Here is a 26033-nt window from a genome sequence, read left to right as displayed (position 1 = left end):
ACTGCTTTTTTAACACTATTTTTTGAAGTTAAAGAATTGTATGGCTTTCTGTCATATAGATTCATGCTACCGCCAAGCTTTCTTTTTAATTAATACACAAATATAGGATACATAATAGGTTGCCCAGAGATGGCACATTTATCCTCACTAATGAGAATACCGTGTGAGGATGCTCACTTCTTGCCTAAGGCTCTGCTGTTTTCAGTTCTTCATCCTGTAATTTCTGAATTAAATAGTTTACATTGGCTTTGTGATTAGAAAAAGGAGAAACACATTTCAGAAGGCCAAAAATCCACTTGGATATGGCATAGTTAAACAATTTCCTGTTAACACTAAGCCTTTAAAAATTTCTATCTTGCGAGCATCCACCTTCAATCCCAATTCCCAGAATAAAAATCTTTGATTGAAAAGAATTAAATGGTAAAAGTTCAAGCCACTCTAACTGGCCAGTGAGAAATACTGAGCCAGAGGCCTGAAAAGAAGTTGGGAGAAAGAGAGCAATGATGGCAAACAAATGTCTGGACAGGGCAAACAGTGGTTCATCAGCCCTGGAGCAACAGCTTAGAGATGGGGCTTTTATTGAAGCTTCTCAGCTCAGTATTTTGCTAGATATAACTATGAACAAAAGTAAACCATGCCATCAGACGCTGGACCATCAAGTGAATGAGATGAGACTGATGTAAATAACTGAAATACAAAGCAGGTCAAGGTTAGCCATGAGAGTGTCAGACTGTTAATGATAGGCAAAGGCTCTTAGAAGCAGTGGGAAATCCAACTAGTAAAAAGACTTAGCAAGACATGTGTTTCAAAACTGGGCTCCTAACATTAAAGAGAGAGTTTTAATTTATGATTGGGGTTGTCGTTTAGTATCTCTTCCCCTGCCCCCTGTACGTATGTGTCTGGTGCAATATAGACGAGAGGATGAAGAAAGAGATCAATGAGATGCAGGGAAAGGCAAAGCTTAGGGATCCAGTAAAGTCAATGGAAACTGACAGTTGAAAATAGAAACTCAGGGCAGAAATCTAGTAGTCTGCAAAAAAAGAAGAAAATGAACATCTCACTTTCTAATATTCCTCACTTTATGACCTCAGTGTAGGGATATCCTAGAGTCCTTTCATTCTGCACACACAGAAATTTCAATTGGGACCAAATATAACAAATAAAATATCTGTTTGTTATTGATGTATAAAAATATTCAGTTTAGTTCAGTTCAGTCGCTCTGTCGTGTCCAACTCTTTGCGACCCCATGAATCGCAGCACGCCAGGCCTCCCTGACCATCACCAACTCCCGGAGTTTACTCAGACTCAAGTCCGTCGAGTCAGTGATGCCATCCAGCCATCTCATCCTCTGTCGTCCCCTTCTGCTCCTGCCCCCAATCCCTCCCAGCATCAGAGTCTTTTCCAATGAGTCAACTCTTCGCATGAGGTAGCCAAAGTACTGGAGTTTCAGCTTTAGCATCATTCCTTCCAAAGAAATCCCAGAGCTGATCTCCTTCAGAATGGACTAGTTGGATCTCCTTGCATTGCAAGGGACTCTCAAGAGTCTTCTCCAACACAAATGTATATGACATAAATTACTTATTGGCATGAGTTTATAAATTCTAATGATAAGGGGGTTCATATGAATAATTTGCATGAATTTGTATTAATATATACCTTGTTTTGTTTTATAAATAGTAATAGCATATGTGGGTTATATAGAGGAAAGTCCACTCATAAAAGGATTGTATCTAAATTGATTGTACAATATCTAGTTAATATCTATCAATACCCTGTACAGACAAGAACACTTTATTAGAAGGTTAAAAAAAAAAAAATCTATGTTCCAGTCCTGGTTCTGCTCATTAAAAACACCATGTTTTTAGAGAAAATTCTAAAACTTTTGTCTGAAAAATTAAGCATAATGTCCATAACTCCTTTTTGTAGCAACTTTTGAAGACTGATAGAGATATTTTATGTCGAGGTACCTTAAACATTTACACATTAATATTCAATTAAATAGAATCTTATGAATAGATGCTTTGAAATGTTAAATTAATAACAATCTGAAATAAGCCTTTGACAACTCAGCAGTCTAATCCTTTTATAAAGTGAAAGACCTGATGTTTAAGAATTTCAAGGTAACAGAGTTTTTACATGCCTTTGTTTCTTGTTGGAGTTAGTTCGTTGGCATATCATATCTAGTGCAGTCAAAACAACTGGGGCTTTCAACATAGTCATCTATATTGAAGCCATACAAGTTAAACATGATCCTTTGAAAGTTTCTTTGGAATTGAATTATTTCAAACTGATATATGGGCCAAATATCATTGGATGTAGTTGGCCATTTGATTTATAAACAATTCAAATATCACTGCTAATTGTCTTGCATCATGAACATAAATCTAGACACTTTCATCTCTACCTCATCTGTCTGTTTTCTAATCAGCATTGTTGTTTTATTTTGGAGTTGAATTTCCCGAGATCCTTTCTAGATGCTGGACAATAGAACATTTGCTTATTTTGAAGTAATTTAACATTCCTTAAATAAGAAAATCTCAGATAATGAAGTAAATTTTAGTTAAATTTTCTTTAACTGAAAAAGCAGTTAAATTGCTCTTAAAAGTACTGATAAAAATTCCATTCTGATGCTATATTTCATTAAAGTTTCTTATATATTGTGTTATTCAAGGATTATATGTCTTGTAGCATCTTATTTGTAAACAGGTATAATTAAAAATATATTGTTCTGTTTCAGTAGTATGTGGGTTCAGGTTATTCTCAGGAAATCTGTTTTTTTTTTTACTTTTTTAAACATTTGTTTAGGTAGCTTTCCAGAAAAAGCAGTAGGGAGGATGGAAGGGAAATAATTGGAAAGGTATCTCACAATAGTAAATCTAGGGAAAGAAGGTAGATTTCAGAGAAGCCAAAGCAAGAACAGGAGAGCCTGCAGAAGCCAAGGCTTTCCTCTAAATCTCATTTTGGACTTGCATGAGTTTTTAGTTTTACCTCTCTCTTCACATCTCCTCTAAATAAATTGCTTTATTGATATATAAAGATCATAAGTGTACAGCAGAATAACTTTTCACAAAATGAACTTATCAATGAAATCATCACCCAAATTGATAACTAGAACAGTATCCATAGCCAAAAGACCTCTTTTGCCTCTCCTACTCATTACCTCTCTCCTGCCGAAAGATGAATTCTTACTATCATAAATTAGTTCTACCTGTTCTTTAACTTCATATAACTGGAACTATACAATATGTGGGCTTCCCAGGTGGTTCACACAGTAAAGAATCTGCCTGCAGTGTGGGAGACCCAGTTTCAACTCCTGGGTCTGGAAGGTACCCTGCAGCAGGGAATGGCAACTCAGTCCAGTATGCTTGCCTGGAGAATTCTATGGACAGAGAAGCCTGGCAGGCTATAGTCCATGGAGTTGCAAAGAGTCAGATACTACTGAGTGACTAACACTTTCACCTTCATTTTCATCTAGTATGTAGTCTTGTATGCCTGGCCTCTGTCACCCACTGTAATTTTTCTAGGAGTCGTCCATAATGCTTCATTTGTAGTTTTATTTGTTTTCATTGCCAAGTAGAATTCTTTTGTGAAGTATGTCACAATTTATTCCTTCTATTTTAATGAATAAGTGGTTAGAAATGTGATTTGTTTTTCATTTTTGGTAATTTTTAAAAAGTTCTTCTAGGCAACAAAATAAAAAGTAAATAAATGTGACTGCATCAAAATGAAAAAAAAACTTCTGCCCAGTAAAGGATACCATCAACAAAACAAAAAGGCAACCTACAGAATAGAAGATATGTGTAAATGATATGTCTGATAAGGAGTTACTAATCAAAATATACAAAGTCATACAACTCAATATCAAAATAACAAATGGCCTGCTTAAAAAATAGGCTGAGACATTACAGGCACACGACAAGTGCTCAATAAATATTTGTCCCATGACTGAAAAGATTGCAACAGTTTAATGACACTAAATCCAATAGTTAATCATCTCTACCTATCTAAATTATTATTCAGTTCAGTTCAGTCGCTCAGTCATGTCCGACTCTTTGCGACCCCATGCGTCAAAGCTCGCCAGGCCTCCCTGTCCATCACCAACTCCCAGAGTTCACTCAAACTCACGTCCATGGAGTCGGTGATGCCATCCAGCCATCTCATTCTCTGTCGTCCCCTTCTCCTCCTGCCCCCAATCCCTCCCAGCATCAGAGTCTTTTCCAATGAGTCAACTCTTCACATGAAGTGGCCAAAGTACTGGAGTTTCAGCTTTAGCATTATTATTGGGAAATTAGATATTTCAATATTGGACAGTCTATGTCTAACTCAATGGCAAATTGGTCAAATTACTTATTTTATTGAAGATCATGAGTAGATCTTTCTTTATTGATAGATCCATTTTTTAAACTGTAATTCTCCTGGACCTTTCTGACATCATTAAAACTGATTACCAAACTCATCTTAAATTCCATTCTCTGTTGTCTTCTCTTGGAATACCCTATTGAGAGGGCACATAGTAAAGGTTGCTTGTGTCAATGACACTCCCTCAAAATGTCATACTCTCAGTAGCAATGATAAAATGTGTATGTGTTAATCGCTCAGTTGTGTCCAATTCTTTGCAATTTCATGGACTGTAGCCAGCCAGGCTCCTCTAGTCATGGGATTCTCCAGGCCAGAATACTGGAGTGGGTTGCCATTCCCTTCTCCAGGAGATCTTCCTGATCCAGGGATTGAACCCAGGTCTCCTATGGCAGATTCTTTATGGTCTGAGCCACCAGGGAAGTCCAATAATAAAATAATGACAATTAAAATATTGACAAAATATTGCAGCTGTGAAGAATTCAGTATCTTCTGGGAATTGACTCCACTTAAAGTTTTGAAACTGTTTTTTCAATATCTAGCAAATGATGTTCACCACAGAAGCTGACCTAATCACTGATATTTTCTTAACTTTGTGCAGTGACAGATGGTTACTAGACTTATTATGGTGATCAATTCATCAGGTATATAAATGTCAAATCATTATGTTGTACACCTAAAACTAATATAGGTCAACTATATTTTAATTTAAAAGGGAAAAGAAAGTACTTCTATGCACATACTTTAACTTGTCTCTGGTGTACATATTTGTGCTTTTCTGTTGGATATATACTTGGGAGTAGAAATCCTTGATCTTAGATTATCAGCATGTTCAAGTTCAGTAGAGACTACTAGACAAATTTCCAAAGTGGACATACCAACAATGTGTGGATGCTCCAATTTCTCCCACTCCTCCAATAATGGAAATGTAAACTAAACCCACTGTAGGATGTTAAGATAATATAAAACTAAATTATAGTAGCACATATCCAGGATGAAATTGAGTATATTAATTAAATTTTTTCAAATCTAGAATTTTCACTTAATTTCTTTTATCTAGATACCTTTTCTCAGCAGAAAGCCTCCCTCTTGTCTATTTTTCAAGCATTTTAGCCACAGTTGTATTAAAATCTATGTTAGATAACTCCATTGTCTATATCATCATGACTCTTTCTGTTGTCTGCATTTCCTCATAGTCCCATCACTTGGTATGCCTTATATATTTTGATTGAAGGGTGATTTTTTTTTTTTTTTTAAGAAACATTGAGAAGCTTTGAAAATGTGGCCTTCTTCCAAGATTGAATTTTATTTAGGTTCTTGCAGGATGTTAGAGCAAGATGAGGCCAACCTTATCCAATCTCACTCTGAATTTATTTGGGACTGAATTTTAGCCTTTTTAAGGCTTGATCTGTCTCGTTCATTTGTCTCAACAGAAGGTTGGGCTGTTTACTATGGTCTTTTGACTTTGGTAGGCTCCTAGCTGCAAATTTTATCTTCCAGCACAGTAACTATACTTAGGTTTTCAGCCTTTTAGCAACTGTTTCCTGCTTGGTTCCCCAGACTCTCAGTCTGTTTGGTTTATGAATGACAAATGCTTCCGGGGAAGGGAGCACATACTGCCAGGATTCCTTCTCTGTGCTTCCCTTCTCTTCAAAACATTATTCCCTCAAACCTGAGCTGCTTTGCTATCCCTGAATATCAGATTTTTTCTCTCCAGGTCCACGAGACTCCTGAAGGCTTATTCAGCTTTCATACCCCTTATTCAACTCTTTCTGCCTGATTTATTAGTGTGTCAGGCAACGCTGCTCATGAATCGGCAAATGGTTTGAGGCAAAAAGCAGTATGAAATGTCATGTTTAGCTCAGTGAGTTTCTCTTCTCCCAGAGATGTTGACCCATTAGACACTGGCAGTTTTAATAGCTCAATAGCATTTCAAAGAGATTGCTCTCATATTCTGCTCAGTTTTTGCAATTGTTTTTATTATGAAGATTGGTGTGCTTCAAGTTAATTCACCATAACTAGAAGAAGCAGAATTCTTCTCTTTAATTATCTCTTCTAGTGCATGCTGACTTTTTTTTTTTTTTTTGCTTTTTCTCAGTTTAGGCTGAAAATGGCCTCTCTGAAGCCTCATGACTTGCAAGTTCAATACTCAACAGACATTGACAGAACTTTTGTGTGTCAGTTTCAAATTTTCAAGATGAAATATAGTTGGTTGAGTGTTATAACTGATACTGGAGGGAGGCGGGGAAGGAAATTGTGTGTGGGAGTATCATCTGGCCTATTATCTAAGTCACAGGGAATCTGAGAAAAAATTCTCTAAGAAGAAGTAATGGGATTTGAAGAAAGGAAAAGTGAGAGCTATAGTACTCAAAAAGAAACAGAATCTAATGGAGAAGAAACACAGGTAGATATAACAAATGTATGACTTGAAGTCTCAAGTTGAAATCTCCAAGGCTCTATTTCCTGACAGGTTTTATGATTTATTTATTTTTTTAAAGTGGGGTGCTTCCATGGGGTGTTTCCCAACTATAAGAGTCAAAAAAAAAAAAAAGAAGAATGATGTACTTTATCTAGTTTTTTGTTATATTTTTGTGACACATTCAAAACATCCTGACTAAAACAACAACAACAACAAACAGTCTCTAGGTTGATAAAATTATCTGACAAAAATACAGGTTACAAAACAGGTAGATTGTTTTTAACTCTCTCACACTTGTATTACCTGGTTCTGTTGATCTTCTTTGGTAGGTCCTGATATTAGCACACAGCTATGCAGTGTGTTAATTTACAGTATTTTTATTTTATTTGCATTTCCTATTGGGGCTTCCCTGGTGGCTCAGATGCTAAGGAAACTGCTTGTAATGTGGGAGACCTGGGTTTGATCCCTGGGTGGCTTAACATTCATCTTGAGAAACAAGACTCTACAAAGTGGCCTTCTCATATTTTTTGAAAAGTGTTGGCGCTTTGCCATGTCCACGTCATAATGCCTGTGCAGTCTGTTAGTTTGTAACATGTGCCTTCTGTGCCTTAGTTCTCCAGCATGTATCCTTCATTCATATAGAAATAGGTGAGGCCTTTCAAAAGCTGCTCAGCTGAAAGAATATCATTTTATGTGGCTCCATTTTGGAAACAGAATCCTTCATTGAAAACGGAAGATCTATATAACCCCATGACTGACCAATCACTAGGATATTTTCAAAATGATAGAGTATAATTTACTGAGGCTAGTTTGTAAAAGCCATGTAGTGTTTATCTGGTTCTCTTTCCTCACTTGCTCTGCCGTCACATGAGAACTCTCTCAAGAATTCCTGTGAAGAAGGATAGGTGTTCTTCTACTAATAATCAATAAGAGGGGCTTCTCTGGTGGTTCAGTGGTGAGGAATCTTCCTGCCAGTGCAGGAAGCCTGGGTTTGATCCCTGATCCAGGAGGATCCCACATGCCGCAGAACAACGAAGCCCGTGTACCACAACTATTGACCCTGTGCTCTAAAGCCAGGGTCAACTACTGAGCCCTACATGCCACAGCTACTGAGGCCCATGTGACCTAGAGCCTGTGCTCCCCAAGAAGAGAAGCCACCAAGAAACAGCCTGCACACCACAACTAAAGAGTGGCCTCCACTTTCTGAATGTAGACAAAAGCCCACCCAGCAACAAAGACCCAGCACAGCCAAAAACAAACAAATAAAAGGTATTTTAAAAGTAATGATCAATGAGAAACTGAGGTTTGCTACTAGTAGTTCCACCAGAGGGTCTTCCAGGCCCAGACAAGCCTTAGAAGTAAAGTCAGTGTAACCCCAGTGAGCCACACCACCGTTAGAGTTCTCAGACCATAATCACCTAGGGAAGTCACCTCGAATTTCTGATCAGCAGACACGGATATAACAAATGCTTACTGTTAAGTCACTCTCTTGGGGGTTGATTTGTTATTTGGCAATAGATTACTAATAAGGCTCCAGGAAGACCAGGGCCAGTGCAGTTGAAATATTGTGAGTAAAGCATAGATGATAGATTAATTTAGAGGGAGGTTTGGAAGTAGCTGATACATGGAACTTCAGACTAGGATAAGGAAACTTCAGTTGAATGTCATTAGAGGTTTAAGTGTAGCATTAACATACTGAGGAGAAAGAGAAATAAACCAAATTTAATTGTTCATTCATTTAGCAAATATTCACTAAATGCACGTTTATGGCAGATATTGAGCTAGGTACCTGTGATACAATGATGAACAAGATATATAAAATGCCTCCTTTATAGAATTTTCATTTCACTATTCATGGCAATAGCAAACTAAAAGCAAAATGGATACATTTAGATTGTTACAGATTGTGAAGTGTGAGTGGTAATAGAAGGATTAATGTGATAGTGTTGCTGGAAGGGGGACCCCTTCCAGGGCCTGAAGGTGGGCTCTTGTCCAACACTCAGAAATGAATTGTCTGAGGAGACATATGTGCTGACAACACAAGAAATTTTATTGGGAAGGGGCACCTGGGCAGAGCGGTAGGGTAAGGGAACCCAGGAGGACTGCTCTGCCACGTGGCTCACAGGCCCGGGTTTTGTGGTGATAGGATTAGCTTCTGGGTTGTCTTTAGCCAAGCATTCTGACTCAGAGTCCTTCCTGGTGGTGCACGCTTTGTTCAGCCAAGATGGATGCCAGCAAAAAGGATTCTGGGAGGTGGCTGGACAAGTGGTGTCACTTTTTGACCTTTGCTGAACTCGCCCAGTTGGTGGTGGCTTATTAGTTCCGTGTTCCTTACCAGGACCTCCTGTCCTAAAACCTCATGCAAATGGTTACCATGGTACCCGGCCAGGGTGGGTGGTTTCAGTCTGCCTGCTTCCCCTAATGATAGGACAGGGTTGAATGAAAGAAACTGCCCTGGTGTCAGGGAAGACAGCGTGAAGGTGATAAAGTTCAAGTCCGTACCTTTAGGAAAAAACGCAGTAGGCATGGAAAAGTAGATGATAATTTTCTTCAGACACGTTGAAAATGTCTTCAGGTGGGAAAGGATTTGATAGAATGGAAGAGAAGCTAGTATTGTCAGAGCGGTTCAGGCAGAGAGGGGTAGGATGAAATAAGCTTGCAGAAAGAGGCAGGAGCTTCCCTGGTGTCTCAGACAGTAAAGAATCCGCCTGCAGTGCGGGAAACCAGGGTTCTATTCCTCGGTTGGAAAATCCCCTGGAGGAGGGCATAGCAACCCACTGCAGTATCCTTGCCTGGAGAATCCCCATGGACAGAGGAACTTGATGGGCTATATGTAGTCCACGTGGTCGCAAAGAGTTAGACACGACTAAGCACACACACACATTGGATCATATAAAGTCTCATGAACCATAGAATGGCATTTGGACAATATTCTAAATGCAGGGAATAACCACTGGAAGTTTCTGAACAGATGAGTATTAAGATCTGATTTATATTTTAAGATTTATTAGATGTTATAGTTTTTAAAATATTTTATAGAAAATATAAATAATTTATAAGATACATAAAGTGTTCAAATTTGCATTTTGAAAGGTGGCAGAAAAAAAAAAAAAAAAAAACCAGGAAGACTCTTTAGTGGCTTTTGTATCACATCTGGCTAGAGAAAATCTGTCCTGAATTAGTCCAGTGGCAGTCTATGTGAAGAGAAGTAGATGGATCACACGGATTCAGGATGTAGTTTGGAATTAGCTGTTGGAATTGCTGCTTGATTAGGATAGGACAATGGTTTAGCGAATGCCACAGGATCTCTTTGTCTTTACAATTTAATCACATGATTGTTTTCCTGTCTAAGGAATTACATGCAAGTATTTTAAACACTTTTAAAACTGAAAGCAAATGTAAATTATGTTTTCAATTGCTAAAAAATATATAATATCTCTTGAAATCACTAACAAAATCAGGAACTACTCAATTAGTAGGCAGTGCTAGTTCTTTGACCTTGCCTAAGGTATGTAAGAAAACAAGGAGAAAGTATATATGATAATATATAATAATAAATTCTGCAGATAGAAAATACCAGAAAGGTCTGATGGGGCAAATATAATAAGAATGATTTTCTGATGTGGACCTCTCTTTATTTAGAAATTAAATGTTAAACTCCTATGTATGCACATGTGCATTTATTTATTGTGTATGTAGATATTTTATATGCCTTATAGGTGCTTATATTTTTACTATGATCAGAAAATCTCATTGCTTTCCTGTCCACCTCTCATACTATTTTAATGTTGTATTTTATATTATCCTCAGTATGTTATTTACACTTCAACTCCCTCCTCCCATTATTTTAAGGGAAAAAAAAGAGTATGGGTAGTTTTTATTATATTTCTTAATCCATGATAATATTTCCTGCAAGAATAATATCTATATTGTCAATCAAATTACCTAGAGACTGCTGATAAATATTTGGAATATTAGATATCATGTTTCTTTATACACATTTGTTTAAGATCAACTACTCTTTTTTATTATTATTATTTATTTATTTTTATTTTACTTTACAATTCTGTATTGGTTTTGCCATACATTGACATGAATCCACCACGGGTGTACATGCATTCCCAAACATGAACCCCCCTCCCACCCCCCTCCCCACAACATCTCACTGGGTCATCCCCCTGTACCAGCCTCAAGCATGCCGTGTCCTGCATCGGACATAGACTGGCGATTCGATTCTTACATGATATTATACATGTTTCAATGCCATTCTCCCAAATCATCCCAACTATTCTTTTTTGACAATTGTTTGAGTTGATTTCCATGACTCTGCCACGTGTTTGCACTTGAAATTTCTTTTCTTTCTAGTGAAAGGCATTGCATATTAAGCCGTATTGCATTTAAGGAAGCATCTGATAGTTGCTCAGTCATGCCTGACTCTTTGCAACCCCATGGACTGTAGCCTGCCAGGCTCCTCTATCCACGGAATTCTCCAGGCAAGATTACTGGAGTGGTTTGCCATTTCCTTCTCCAGAGGATCTTCCCAACCCAGGGACCCTGCATTGCGGGAGAGTCTTTACCACTTGAGCCACCAGGGAAGCCTACTATTAAGAGACATTTCTAAGTATAAGGAAGCATAGAGACTGCAAACGTGTGTGCCCAGTTAAAAGTCAGTTGCCTTGTGATAAGACTTTTCTTCCAAGACCATTCTTTACAGATTTTGTAAGGCAAAACATGAGAGAAAATCTCTACTTAGAAATCTGAAAGCAACCTGAACCTTGTAGTGTAGATGACATCCACCCTATCCTCATTTCCAATAAAAATTCATTCTGTATGGTTTTTCCCCACTAAAGTGGCATTACTTTCACTGATTACATGATTTCTTTCTTCTTTTACTTTTTATTCCCCTCCTATTCTTGTTCACCCGTACACTTCATGTTGCTATCTGTAACCTACAGACTGTCTTTTCATGAACTCAGTTACCATCTCCACATCTCATTTTACTCTATTCTTTTTTTCTTCTTCCTGATTATCATACCTACAACCCAGTATGTGTATATACATTCTTATATGTGTCCGTGTGCAAAGGTATACATGTGTAAGAATTTGTACATACCAGTGGGGCTATAAACAGACTGATTTCTCACACTTTCTTCTATCCGCTTACCTAATCATTGCTGTCCTCATTGTCTTTTTTAACTTCTCCTGGAGTGAGGCCATGCACCCAGCTTTAATACTCTTGTTTCTGAATAATAGGTTTTTAAGGATGAGAACTCTACAGTCAGAAACATGAAGCTTCGAGCCCTGGAGATTGTTATTACCACCTGGGAATAGCAGAAGTTACTAGAGATGGATGAGGAGAGCAGACTTTCTAGCAGCTCTCAGAGGAAATTGCTGAAGTACAAAATCACACTTGGGGCTGAAATATACCCTCTGTAGATAAGACCTGTTTGATTGGAGTTTCTTTTTTTCTTTATGATAAATGCACATTCAAGAGAATGTGATATATCATATGTGTGTGTATGTTTGTGTGTCATGCTTATATTTATATATAGAGAAATTTGAAGAAAAATAATAAATTTATTAGCTATGGAACCACAATCCAGTTTAAGAAATAGAATACTGTCTGCTTCTTAAAAAATCCTTTTGTGCTCTATCTCAACATAACCTGCCTTCCCCTCTAGGGTAACTGATAGCCTAAATTTTGTATTTATAATCTCCTTACTTTTCTGCAAAATTTTATTACCTATAAATTTGCAAATACTCTAAAGGGAAAAGCATTGCAAAATGTCACGTTGACCTAAGGAGTTTCCTTCTCTTTGGGGTATTTACCCTGAAAGCCTTTTTGTTTGATTGGTTTTTATGTGACTCTTCTAATAATTCTTGATAGGGAAGTTGGCTTAATAGGAGCTCTTCTATCAGTTCTAGATGAGGAATTACTTCCACATTTAACTAATAGTATGAAAAGGGCAGTGTGACATGAAGACACCTGAATCGAGGCTTCTTGTTTGAGAGAACATGGTAAAATATTTAGAGGTTTTCTGGGGAGGAAGGAGAAAGAGCATTTTAGGCAGATGGAATCAGTCCAAGTGGTGGGTATGTGGAATGACTGGAAATCACTGGGGCTTGACAGAGGGTCTCCTTTTCCTGCCCACCCCCACCCCCGTCCCCTCTTTCTTTAGAGTGCTGAGGCTTGCCAGCACCTAGTCATCCTGAAAGCTTGAGTAATATCCCTTTCTTTATGAGATGGAGAATCCAATCTACATTTTAAAAGGTCAAGATAAATAGCATATCAGTATGAGTTTCACTACTAGACTATTTTTAAAACTCCTCCCTTGCTAACTTTCTCTAGTGGCCTTTCAGTGTTATGTGGATTGCTTCTAGAACAGTTGTCATAGCTACATGCCTGAACTCACTCTACCAGGGTCTTGCTAGCTTACTAAGGATCTACTGTTTACCCATCACTTTTGCCTCAAGCTGCTCATCATCTAGTTATGGGCCGAAGATCTAAATATACAGAAAGTCATTCCACTTTAACCATGACTTGCTCATTATGTCTGGAGTGGATGAATCCCTATGGTTCAGTTCAGTTCAGTCACTCAGTCGTGTCTGACTCTTTGCAACCCCATGAATCGCAGCACGCCAGGCCTCCCTGTCCACCACCAACTCCCGGAGTTCACTCAAACTCACGTCCATCGAGTCAGTGATGCCATCCAGCCATCTCATCCTCTGTTGTCCCCTTCTCCTCCTGCCCCCAATCCCTCCCAGCATCAGAGTCTTTTCCAATGAGTCAACTCTTCACATGAGGTGGCCAAAGTACTGGAGTTTCAGCTTTAGCATCAGTCCTTCCAAAGAACACCCAGGGCTGATCTCCTTTAGAATGGACTGGTTGGCTCTCCTTGCAGTCCAAGGGATTCTCAAGAGTCTTCTCCAACACCACAGTTCAAAAGCATCAATTCTTCATCACTCAGCTTTCTTCACAGTCCAACTCTTACATCCATACATGACTACTGGAAAAACCATAGCCTTGACTAGATGGACCTTTGTTGGCAAAGTAATGTCTCTGCTTTTGAATATGCTATCTAGATTGGTCATAACTTTTCTTCCAAGGAGTAAGCATCTCTTAATTTCATGGTTGCAATCACCATCTGCAGTGATTTTGGAGCTCCCCAAAAATAAAGTCTGACACCATTTCCACTGTTTCCCCATCTATTTCCCATGAAGTGAGGGAACCGGATGCCGTGATCTTCGTTTTCTGAATGTTGAGCTTTAAGCCAACTTTTTCACTCTCCTCTTTCACTTTCATCAAGAGGCTTTTTAGTTTTCTTCACTTTCTGCCATAAGGGTGGTGTTATCTGCATATCCGAGGTTATTGATATTTCTCCTGCCAATCTTGATTCCAGCTTGTGCTTCTTCCAGCCCAGAGTTTCTCATGAGGTACTCTGCATGTAAGTTAAATAAGCAGGGTGACAATATACAGCCTTGACGTACTCCTTTTCCTATTTGGAACCAGTCTGTTGTTCCATGTCCAGTTCTAATTGTTGCTTCCTGACATGCATACAGGTTTCTCAAGAGGAGGCAGGTCAGGTGGTCTGGTATTCCCATCTCTTTCAGAATTTTCCACAGTTTATTATGATCCACACAGTCAAAGGCTTTGGCATAGTCAATAAAGCAGAAGTGGATGTTTTTCTGGAACTCTCTTGCTTTTTCGATGATCCAGTGGATGTTGGCAATTTGATCTCTGGTTCCTCTGCCTTTTCTAAAATCAGCTTGAACATCTGGAAGTTCACAAGATGGATAAATGTGTACATTTATACCAGGAAATGTGTGTAAAAATTATCTGGATGTAATAACAAAAAACTAGAAACAGTAGAAATTTCTCTCAATGGAGAATGAATAAACTATGATACAAACAATCAGAGGAATGTTTAAAAAAAAGGCAATTTTAATCCTTCTCTTTGAATATATCTACATGGGTGCATGGCAGAGACATAATGTTGACTGAGAAATAAGTATTGTTCCCTTTTATGTAACATATATACAGACATGTGTACTAATATTAACGATAGCTAGTTTTTATATAAAGGGTAACATGGGCCTTTAAAAACACTTATATGCGTTTTATCCTCATAGTATTCATATGCATTAGACTCTATCATCTTACCCTTTGTTTCAGATGAGGAAACCAAGAAGTTTAATAACTTGCCCAAAGTAACACAGAAAAGTGTGTTGAACTGACTCCAGAATCTGTGCTCTTCAAGGCCATGCTGTGTTGCCTCATGAAAGCCTGACACTCTTCATTGGCAGAATAGTCACCAACTTCATAATAATTGTTACCTCTCAGGGTAAGGAAGGAGAATGGACTACATGTTAAGACTTTTATTCTATGAACAGCATGTTATTTTCTTTAAAAAGAAAGAAGAAAGGAGACCTATAGGAAATTTGACATGATATTAAAATTTGTCTTATCTTGTTTCTCATATTAATGTTTCCCCACTTTTCCAGTTAGTTAAAACATGCAATTAATTGATTTTTTTTAAAAGATGAGTTAGAAAGGGACTTCATGTCTTGTTAAAAAAGTAACTATGAGAGCAAAACCTATCTTGGTACAGTGTTACTGCCATAATTAGCACAATACTTAGAGCACTTGAATGTTTACAGAGCATTATTACCTCATAATCCTGGGTAGTGAGTAAGACAAGTGTTTAATAATTGTACACAAAAGCAAACTGATGCTGAGAGAGGGTAAGTAACCTGCTAAATCCATGCAGTGATTGGTTGTTGATAAGCCAGTTTTTGTTGAAGATAACATAACAACAGCACTTCTCTCATTAAGAATAGTCTAGAAACACATTGCTGCTACTGCGAAGTCGCTTCAGTCGTGTCCGACTCTGTGCAACCCCATGGACTGCAGCCTACCAGGTTCCTCCGTCCATGGGATTTTCCAGGCAAGAGTACTGGAGTGGGGTGCCATTGCCTTAGGCATGGGAAAATGCTTAGAAGAAATCCAGTCAACAAGACCCTAACTCAGTCATTCCTTTTATGGCAAAAAACTATGATTCCTGTCTCTTATTTATCAGAAATCATGAATTAAAGCTTAAGAGAGAGCTCTGGGATCTTTCCTTTCCCATCTACCCACCATGACTACCACCATAACATAATTGAGAGGAGGCATAGATGAGGCAATCTAGTCTTTGTGCTTTCTTCTAGACCTGTGCTGTTCACATGTGGCTATTGAGCACTTAAAATGTAGTAGTGTGACTGAGAAATTATAAATTCTACCTAATTTAAATTTTAAAACTGAAGCAGTATAAACTATTTTTCATAAAATGATACTTTATTATTTTTAAGACATGTCACTTTAACATTTTCTTTCTGTGAGATACTATTGTTACATTTTCATGTCCATGTCAGACTTACTTTATAGATAAACATATCAGATTTAATCAGATCTAGTCAGTGTAACTGGGTCAATTCAATTTGAGTGACTTTTTTTTAATGCTCAGATGTAACATTGTAATGTGTTCCCTATTTAAATATTTTATGCAAGCAGCACAAGTTACAGTGATACCTACAATGTACAATTCATTTATTTCAGTATTAATATGAAAGTTTAATCTACCTACTGTATTACCATTTTGTAAATTTCACTTCATAGTAATGTACTTCATAGAACTGTTTGCACCTGATTGATTATATCATATATCTTAAATATTAAGTTTTTAGAATACTGTCATCCCCCTCAAAAAAAAATAGTTTAATATAAAAAGCATTTTAGGAGTTTATCAAAGTGAGAAAACAAAAAAGACTCAATCTCAAGACCTGGCAGGTTCAAGACCTGCTCCTTGAACAGCTTTGGATGGTAGTAGAGTTACTTGGACATAATAGGGCCAGAAATTCCCTAATGACATTCTAGGAAGGTAGGAGACCAAGTAGCTTTGCATATCATAAGAGTAGAAACTGGAAGTTTGGGAGTGACTCAGTATAACTTCAGAAAGGTGGGAAGAATCCATGACCCTGAATCTTTGTGGGAGGAAATAGCTGCCCCGCTCTGTCCTAATGAAGCTGGGGGATGGGCCCTGTTCCCCGCCTGTTAGCTTAGACTTAATGAAATTTATATGGCTGTACACTACTTCCCTGTCTTTCACCCATACTCTACTGCAGTAAGAAACCCAGAATTTCCAGATAGGCTCCTATGTGCCTGTTTGTCTCCCCCCTAAATGAAAGCGATGCATGCTCAGTGACTCTAATCATAGTCTATCTCAACACTCTTCTGACTCAACACTAGAAAGGATGTCTAGCTCTGTGTGAGTGTGACTATGTACATATAATAACTGTGGCTATCTACTGGACACTATGTACCCAGGGTGGGAATGGTGGTAAGGCAGTTCCTCTTTTCTGCTTTTCTTTCCTGAAGTTAGGCCTAAACAAACAAGGAACAGAGGAAAGGTTTTGGCAAAGGTAAGAAGGGAAGAAGGACATACTCTTTACAGGCTTGGATTATATCTTCAAGTAGTATGCATGTCATTCTTCAGCTTCAGCATCAGTCCTTTCAATGAATATTCAGGGTTAATTTCCTTTAGGATTGACTGGTTTGATCTCCTTGCAGTCCAAGAGTCCAAGACTCTCAAGAATCTTCTTCAACACCACAATTTAAAAGCATCAGTTCTTCAGCACTCAGCCTTTATGTTCTAATTCATATCTATACATGACTACTGGAAAAACCATAGCTTTGATTAGATGGACCTTTGTCAGCAAAGTGATGTCTCTGCTTTTTAATAACTGTCTAGGTCTGTTATAGCTTTTCCCCCAAGGAGAAAGCACCTTATAAATTCATGGCTATAGTCACTGTTGGCAGTGATTTTGAAGTGCAGGAAAATAAAATCTGTCACTGATTCCATTTTTTCCTCTTCTGTTTGCCGTGAAATGATGGGACTAGATGCCATGATCTTAGTTTTTTGAATGTTGAGTTTCAAGCCAGATTTTTCACTCTTCTCTTTCAAGAAGCTCTTTAGTTCCTCTTCACTTTTTGCCATTAGAATGGTATATTGGCATATCTGAGGTTGTTGATATTTCTCCTAGCAATCTTGATTCCAGCTTGTGAGTCATTCTCTTTTGTGTCTCTCGTTATGTACTCTGCATATAAATTAAATAAACAGGATGACAATACACAGCCTTGTCATACTGCTTTCCCAATTTGGAACCAGTCAGTTGATCCATGTTCAGTTCTAACTGTTGCTTCTTGACCCACATACAAGTTTCTCAGGAGATAGGTAAAAGTTGTCTGGTATTCCAATCTCTTTAAGAATTTTCCACAGTTTGTTGTGATCCACATAGTTATAGGCTTTAGCATAGTCAGTGAAGCAAATTAGGTGATTTCGTGGAACTCCCTTGCTTTTTCCATGATCCAACAAGTGTTGGCAATTTGATCTCTGGTTCCTCCATCTCTTTGAAACCAAGATTGATTGTGGTGCCTTGGAGAAGGAAATGACCACCCACCCCAGTATTCTTCTTGCCTGGAGAATTCTGTGGACAGGCGAGCCTCATCAGCTGTAATGCATGGGGTCGCAAAGAGTCGGACATCACTGAGCAACTAACACGGCACTACTTGATTGTGAGGTGCAGATTTTGTCCTTGATGCAAACAGTTTAACCATCAGAATAGGGCACCACATTGTCATTTTCATTGACTTGGCAGAGCCTTGGATATCTTCTTCCAGGGACACCTACAGTTATGCCCCAAGGGAAGTCCTAAACCCTGTGCCAAAGATTCAAGCCCATTGAAGCCTAAGTAGCAAAAGTCACCCATGAGTCCTCATCTTGAATAATTCCATGGCATCTGGATGAAAGCAGTTGAAGCACCAGTTGGAACAGCTGTAAAGACTAGTTTGAAGAGGTTGATAGACAGAGGCAAAGGGGTGATGTGCTCAGTCACTGAGTCATGGCCAACACTTTGTGACCCCGTGGACTATAACCTGCCAGTCTCCTCTGTCCATGGAATTTTCCAGGCAGGAATACTGGAGTGGGCTGCTATTTCCTTCTTCAAAAGGGGTGAAGGGTTCCCCACAAAAGCTGATGAAAGCAGACACTAAAGCCACATGACAAACCACCACTGACTCAACTCTAGGCCGAAAGGGGTGCAGAGAGCAGGAGTAGTGTAGTTCAGCCTGGCTCCGTCCTTCTTTATTCATCCTGTCCTAGATCTCATATTTCTGACCTGAAAAAGCAAACTTTAGCTCCTAAAGAGAGTACACATAGCCTATAGATCTGAAAGATGGTTTTTTGCTCTTTATAACATACTTAATAATATTGTACATCCATCATTTTATTTGGTTCTCTCAACTTAACTCCAGGTACGCTGAGTTACCTCATACATGGAAAATCCAGGACTCTAAAATTCTAAACCTCAGGGGTTCCTTTTCCATGAGCCCATGAACCAAGTCTATCTCACTGAGGGAAAGGTGCTGACTTAAGAGATCTGAGTGACTGGCATTCAGCCACACAGCAAGTCATATCTGGCTCCTAGCTCTTTTGTATCTTGAGACACATGGGACGAGGCAGGCAGGATGCACGCACACTAAGATGACTAGGAAGTGATGTGTCCAAAGTGCCCTTGGGGCACAGTTCAGGTAGGATCCCCCACCTTACTCTCCCTTTCACAGTTTCCCCTCCCCGACTTATGACTACCGAAGCCCCCGAAAGCAGGAGAGTTCTTTCTCTCCAATACAGAAAATTTCATCAAATATTTTGTGTAACACCAGTGCTGCACAACTCCAGAGTGCATTATTTATCCAGGTTTGTGTTTGTGTTTAGTCGCTCAGTCATGTCTGACTCTTTATGACCCTGTGGACTATAGATTTCCAGGCTTCTCTGTCCATGGGGATTCTCCAGCAAGAATACTGGAGTGGGTTGCCATGCCCTCCTCCAAGGGATCTTCCCAACCCAGGGATTGAACCCAGGTCTCCCGCATTGCAGTCTCATTCTTTACCATCTGAGCCACCAGGGAAGCCCAAGAATACTGGAGTAGGTAGCCTATCCCTTCTCCAGGGGATTTTCCTGATCTAGAAATTGAACTGGGGTCTCCTGCATTGCAGGCTGATTCTTTACCAGGTGAGCTGTCAGAGAAGCCCATTTATCCAGGAGGTAACATAAAATAAGGATAAGGATTCTTGGAGTCATATACTCTCAAGTCCTAAACACCTAATATTAGGACAGCAGCTCAGATGCACGAATGGTCTGGTATCTTGGAGATGGAATGAACACAAATTCCTTAGAGCCTAGCTGCTAAGACTACAGATTTATCTTTTAAGGCAGATTCTGTCTAGGTGTACTCTTATGGGAAACCTCAGTGTTGAGAGTTTCCTTTAAGCACTGAAATAAGCTTTTCAAGCCTTAGAACAGAGGCCTAGAAGACTTTGCATCTATTTGAGTGCCCAGTAGGATAACCCTTGGGAATGTGGTTATTAAGCATTTAAATTAACTATAATAAAATAAAGTTAAAAATTCAAATGCTGTCAGACTACCCACATTTCACTTCCTCGATAGCCACTTATGCTTGGTAGCTATCATATTAGTTAGTGCAAATGTAGAGCATTTTCTTCCTCAAAAAATATTCTGTTGGAAAAAGAACTTCTATTAGTCCTAGAATCCAGAATCTAAATTAGCCTCTTCTTTTTCTGTGGTCATCAGGACAGCTTTGGGTTTCATCAGGAAGGCCAAGTGAGTAGGTGGGGAGGATTGAGTCCTTACAGACACCTGCCCTTCAGAGAAGGCAGAAATGGTCAGCCTTGAGCAGTCAGTACCTGAGACATTAGGACAGGAGGCCGGGGGTTTCTGGACATCAGTTCTGTGGGTGGTGTTCATGAGGAGGTGGTAACAAGTTCTGTAAGTTACAGAATCCTCTGTGGAAATAGCTTCTCTAACAGGTGTTCTGCCTTGGATTGTCACTGGAGAAAATGTCCAGTTGGGTGAAAAGAATCTTTTGATTATCTAGTGAGCACAAAAACATATGCTTATCTGAAGGCAGAATCGTGTAGATTGTCAAAATGTCTTTTCCATCCACAAAGGATATACTAGAGGAGATACCTATCACCTGTTCTGTATGTCAAGAAGAAAAGAATAGCGCTACATGAACTGTATATGCAGTCCATAAGTTAAAAGCACTTGACATTTTCTATAACACATCCCCATGATATGAATCATCCTCTGCCCAGTAAATGGGTTACGCTGAACATTTGCATTCATTAGCTGAGCTGTCATAAAGACAGAGTGTTGGAACTGTTACTTCTAGTCTGCATTCTATGTAGTAGACACTTGGAAAACAGGTGAATGTTGCCCACGTACTCATAGCAGCTTTCTGCAGGTAAGCCGCCATTACCATCTTTCTTCTCTCTTACTGTGCTTTTCAATGAGTGCTAACGAATTGCTTTAGGAGCTGGAGGAAGCTGTCAGATCCCCTGTGAGATTAAATGAACAAACGGAACAGACAGAAAGGCAAAAAGAGACCTATCTGCTGGTGCAGTGGCACCCTTGCTTTGATTCAGAGCTGTCAGGAAAAGAGGGATCTCCCATGCCAGCAGTAAAAATTGGCTCCTCCCTCAGTCCTCAATGTTATGACTGTCAGAAAAGTATAGTTTCCCATTTAAACACATTGGAGAGGACACTTCACCAGAAGGAATTTTCTTTGTCTTTAAAATGCTTCTGATAATAAGCCAGTCCTTCTAAACAAATAAATTCTTTCCAAGAATTCTTCCCTCCTTACAGCTGCTCCAGTTACTGCTGGGGCCAATCTGTTTGCATATATCTCCTTCATGATATGATTGCCCTCCATGCACTCTACAGACCAAGACCTTCAAATTCCACCCTTAAGTCCCCCCAAAAACACTTTCCTGCTCCGGCCCAGCAGGGTGGTCTGAAAGAGGATGACAGCCTGTGATTTCTTGTGAAGGGTCAGCTTCATCTTGGTGATGTGGCACACCTTTGAGACCATGTATTGCTCCTAGGTGCGTATTAATACTCCTCGTTCTCCTTTGCTGGTCCCTCCTCATCTGCTGTCTCTTTATTCCAGAAACCAGCTCTTAATTTCATCCAATCCCCTGACTTTAAGTCCCACACATATATGCTGCTGCCACCCCGAATTCAAACCTGCACTCCTTAAACATCCAAAATTTGACCCCATGTGTCCATCTCATAAACATGGTACATGCAAAGCCTTTTCCATCTTGACTGGCAGCACTTCCTCCCTCCCCTTGAAGGCCAAAAGTCTTAGTGTACCTTTTGGATTATCTGATGAGGTGCCTGTAAATGCTCCATGGTCAACCATCCAGGAAAAATAAAATAAAATTACATGTTGAGTTTGCTGATTTCCACTGTGCAAATATTCTCAGCATGACTAGAAGCCATTGATGTGACTTTACTGTGGTCCAAGGTAAGAAGCCATGGCACAATCAGCTGTCCTAAGCTGGTGTAAGCTGGGCTCCACCAGTAGGTTCTTGTCTCTTTCCCTCACATCCCACCTTCAGTTCAGAAGTAAATTCAACTAGCACTACTTGCAAGCCACATCCAGACTCCAACTCTTTTTAGCCCCTGCTCTGCACCATTCACGTTCTAGCCACCATCATTTCATTTCAAGTTTTGAAGTAGCATCTTAACTAACCTCCTTTGCCTCATGTGGTCTATTCTTAACTAAAGGAATCTTTTTAAAAGTTGAATCATGTCACTCCTCTGTTTGGGACCTTCTAGTACTTTCTATCTCACCAGGCAATGTAAAAGTCATCAAACAGTAGTCCATTCCTGCTTTATTTTTCTGTTTTTACCTTACTATTTTCTAACATGATAGTTTACTGTCTTATCACTTATTTGTCTGCTTTCCCATTCTATAATATAAGCTCTATGATGCTACAGATTTTTGTCTCTCATGTCTGAAGCCCCAGCTCCTGTAAGAGTAACAGACATATAGTAAGCATTCAATAAACAATTGTTGAATGAATGAATCTTACCTCTTCACTGCTTTAACCCCATTGTTCTTCATCTTGCTGTCCTCCTAATTCCTGGGCCTTACTTACTCTTGCCTCACTACTGACCCAAATGACTGTCCTTCACTGCTTCAGATCCCACATTTAACAAGTCAGGTCCTGACACCTCCCTAGTTTGTACGTACTTCCAGCACTGCCTGTTTGGATCTGCTTCGTTGCCATCTACAACCTGGAGTAACACATGAATAGTCCTCTTCGGCTGCCTTCCAACATCTTCATATTTTTAGAAGGTGAATGATTATGTAACCCATTTTCTCTTCTATACTTGGCACTATGAGGATCACTGAAAACATACTTAGGTGAATAATTATACTTCTGTGTTTAAGCAAGTATCCATCATCACTGGTACAAGTTCATCAAAAGGCAATTAGTAGATGAGTAAATAATCAGAGTCATGATAATTAACATTTATTGAACTTTTACTGTATATTGGACACTGTCTGCTTTATCTCTTTATAGCAATTTTCATATGCACTTCTGTTGACTTAGATCAAGAGTTTGAATTTCTAAAACAACCTTTCAGGCATAATTCATGTTTTCACCTTTTTCCTTCCCGATACTATCATTCACATTATAATCTCCCTGACTTTTAAAAGTGTTTTAAAATGCTCCTGACCCCTCTAACCATAATTAATAAAATCCAGATTCTTTATCCACATCCAGGGATAATACTTAATATCAGCAGGTGCTTACTGTTTCGAGTCTTGATTGAAAGTGTTACATATAATTATCTTATTTGATGTCCTCAACAATCCAATGAGGCAGAAAAAGAGGTATGAAGAGGTTAAATGGTTTTGTTCAGTGTCATGCATTTCATAAGTGGTGACATTGGGATTTGAACCCAGTCGCTTATTGTTTGGTGTCTTGTTCCCCAAATGAGTAAACTGGCAGAAAGTACCCCCTCATCTTCATTTCTTTCTGTGCCCTCTGCCTATCAAGCTATACAGCAGACATACAGACTCCTTTGCTGCTCCTGGAACACATAAAACTGAATCTCCTTTGTCAGTAAGGCTTTCCTGGACCGCCCAATCTAAAGTGCAATCCCCTCTCATAACACCCTCTTCTTTCCCCTCACAGCAATAGTCACACCTTAAGGGCTTACTTACATATTCATCTTTGTCCACCTTATCTGTTTTAACTCAAAACAGCCTACACCTAGAACTTTTCCATTTCTTAAACGTCTGTAGAATTCATTTATGAACTTACTGTCATTAAATCTTCACTATAAACTCTGAGAAAGTACCACTCTTCATTAAAAGAAATAGTGAATATGTGGCCATAGGTCAAAGAACCTATTCATGGTGAAGCCTAGATTGCCACCCCAACCCTTCTGATTGCAGAGTACTAGCAAGCTATATCTCTTCCCTAGATGCTCAGGATTTGAGGACCCTAAACAAGGAGATTACTAAAGCAACTGGCAGATGGGCTTAATAATCTCCTCTATAATTATCTGCAAATTTGTAAACCTTGAACTGAAAAATAAATCCTCCCTCCTCAGGTCTCTTTAGAATGATGACTGAATGACCTAAAGAAGCCTCATCTTGGGAGCTTGCACTGAGCAAGTCACAGCGCAAGGAGGCAGCTAATTGCCGAACTTGATTGCAACTGCTAATCACAGTCATAGGGAAAAAAAGTGTTGGGAATTAATTAGGCAAGGACCTTCCGAACAGCAGCAGGAAGCCTCTGAGTGACCTTTATTTACAGTCAGTTAAACAGAAGTGTGACTAAAAAATGCCAGGGAGCAAATCAGATTATTAATATTGATTGCTTAAAGAAAATGAATAATTTAGAGGCCTAGTCAGAATAAATATCCAGTGACAGAGATGAAAGAGCACAGCACACCACATTTCTAACATTCATCCGTCATGTGGCAGTGTCCCCTGCTCGGAAATTGAGAATTTTCACCCTCACAAACCACAATTAGTTTCATGACCCAGCATGATTGCCACTAAGAACTGTTCTCATTCAGCCAAGCATGGGGAAAAGCCAGGGTGCTGAACTAAAGCTTTTGTCAACACTTTGCATGGTAAACTCATTACAAGTTCATGGAAGGTTTACTTTCTGATTTTTATCAATAAAACATCAGCCAGAAGAAGTTGGATTGCATTTTCTATGCTTACTGAGAAAAGCTCACAAGCTTCCATTTTTGATCACTGTTTACATGGTATGGTGCGGATATGACAGAAATATTCAATGGGAAAGGCAAAGGTTTCAGGTTGCTTACAAGTAAAGATGTTCAGAGGTTCTCTCCAACTTTTCATAAAAGTTGCCTTTCATAGGCTAGAGTCAGTTTTATACCATACCTCACCAGTGTCATGCCTCTGTCCTAACTCCATCTGATGATAAGACAGACATGGAATATTTGTTTATAGCAATATCCTGAACGGGTACTTTTGAATTACATATTTTCTTGAAGCAGTGATTTTTAAGATTTTTATGCCATGTTGAAGAGTTTAAATTATACTTAAAGTTATGTTCTATACCTGGAAATATTAATTAAATTTCCTGGTGGGGAGTTATTGCAATAAGTATGTTTTAGGGAAATAGATATTAATAGTTTTGCTGAAGTGGCAGTATTTCAGGACTACCATAGTTGTGGAGAATCCAGGCATATTCACTTTGGATAGGACTCAGAGAAATTAAGCTCTGAGGCTATCAGATTAATGTAGCAAATCAACTAGCCATGTTCATGGTAGTCACAATTTCTATATGACAGTAAACATAATTGGTAAACCAATCAATAAAGCAAGTCAAATCATTCATTTTCTCTATCCAGTATAGGTATTAGTATTCATTTATGCCTATACTAATTTATGTTATTCATATCAAGTGTGTGTACGCTCAGTTGTTCAGTCATGTCTGACTCTTTGCAATCCCATGGACTGTAGCCCACCAAGCTTCTCCGTGTCCATGGAATTTTCCAGGCAGAAATACTAGAGCAGGTTGCCATTTCCTACTCCAGGAGATCTTCCTGACCCAGGGATTGGACCGGAGTCTCTTGTGCTGGCAGGCAGATTCTTTACCACTGCACCACCTGGGAAGTCTAAGTATAGATACTAGCATTTCACATACACATACACACGAAATAGACACTGAGATGAAATGGTTTCCAGTTCTTTACATGAATAGAATTGAACTTTTTTCGCTCTTTTACACACCGTTTGAAGTACATTCCCTTAGTACTCAGCTGTAGAATGTCAGACTATATTGCCAGATCATCTCCCCGGC

This window comes from Oryx dammah, unplaced genomic scaffold (assembly GCF_014754425.2).
Source record: "Oryx dammah isolate SB20612 unplaced genomic scaffold, SCBI_Odam_1.1 HiC_scaffold_5, whole genome shotgun sequence".
NCBI classification, from domain to species: Eukaryota; Metazoa; Chordata; class Mammalia; order Artiodactyla; family Bovidae; genus Oryx; species Oryx dammah.
This window is presented reverse-complemented; position numbering follows the sequence as displayed.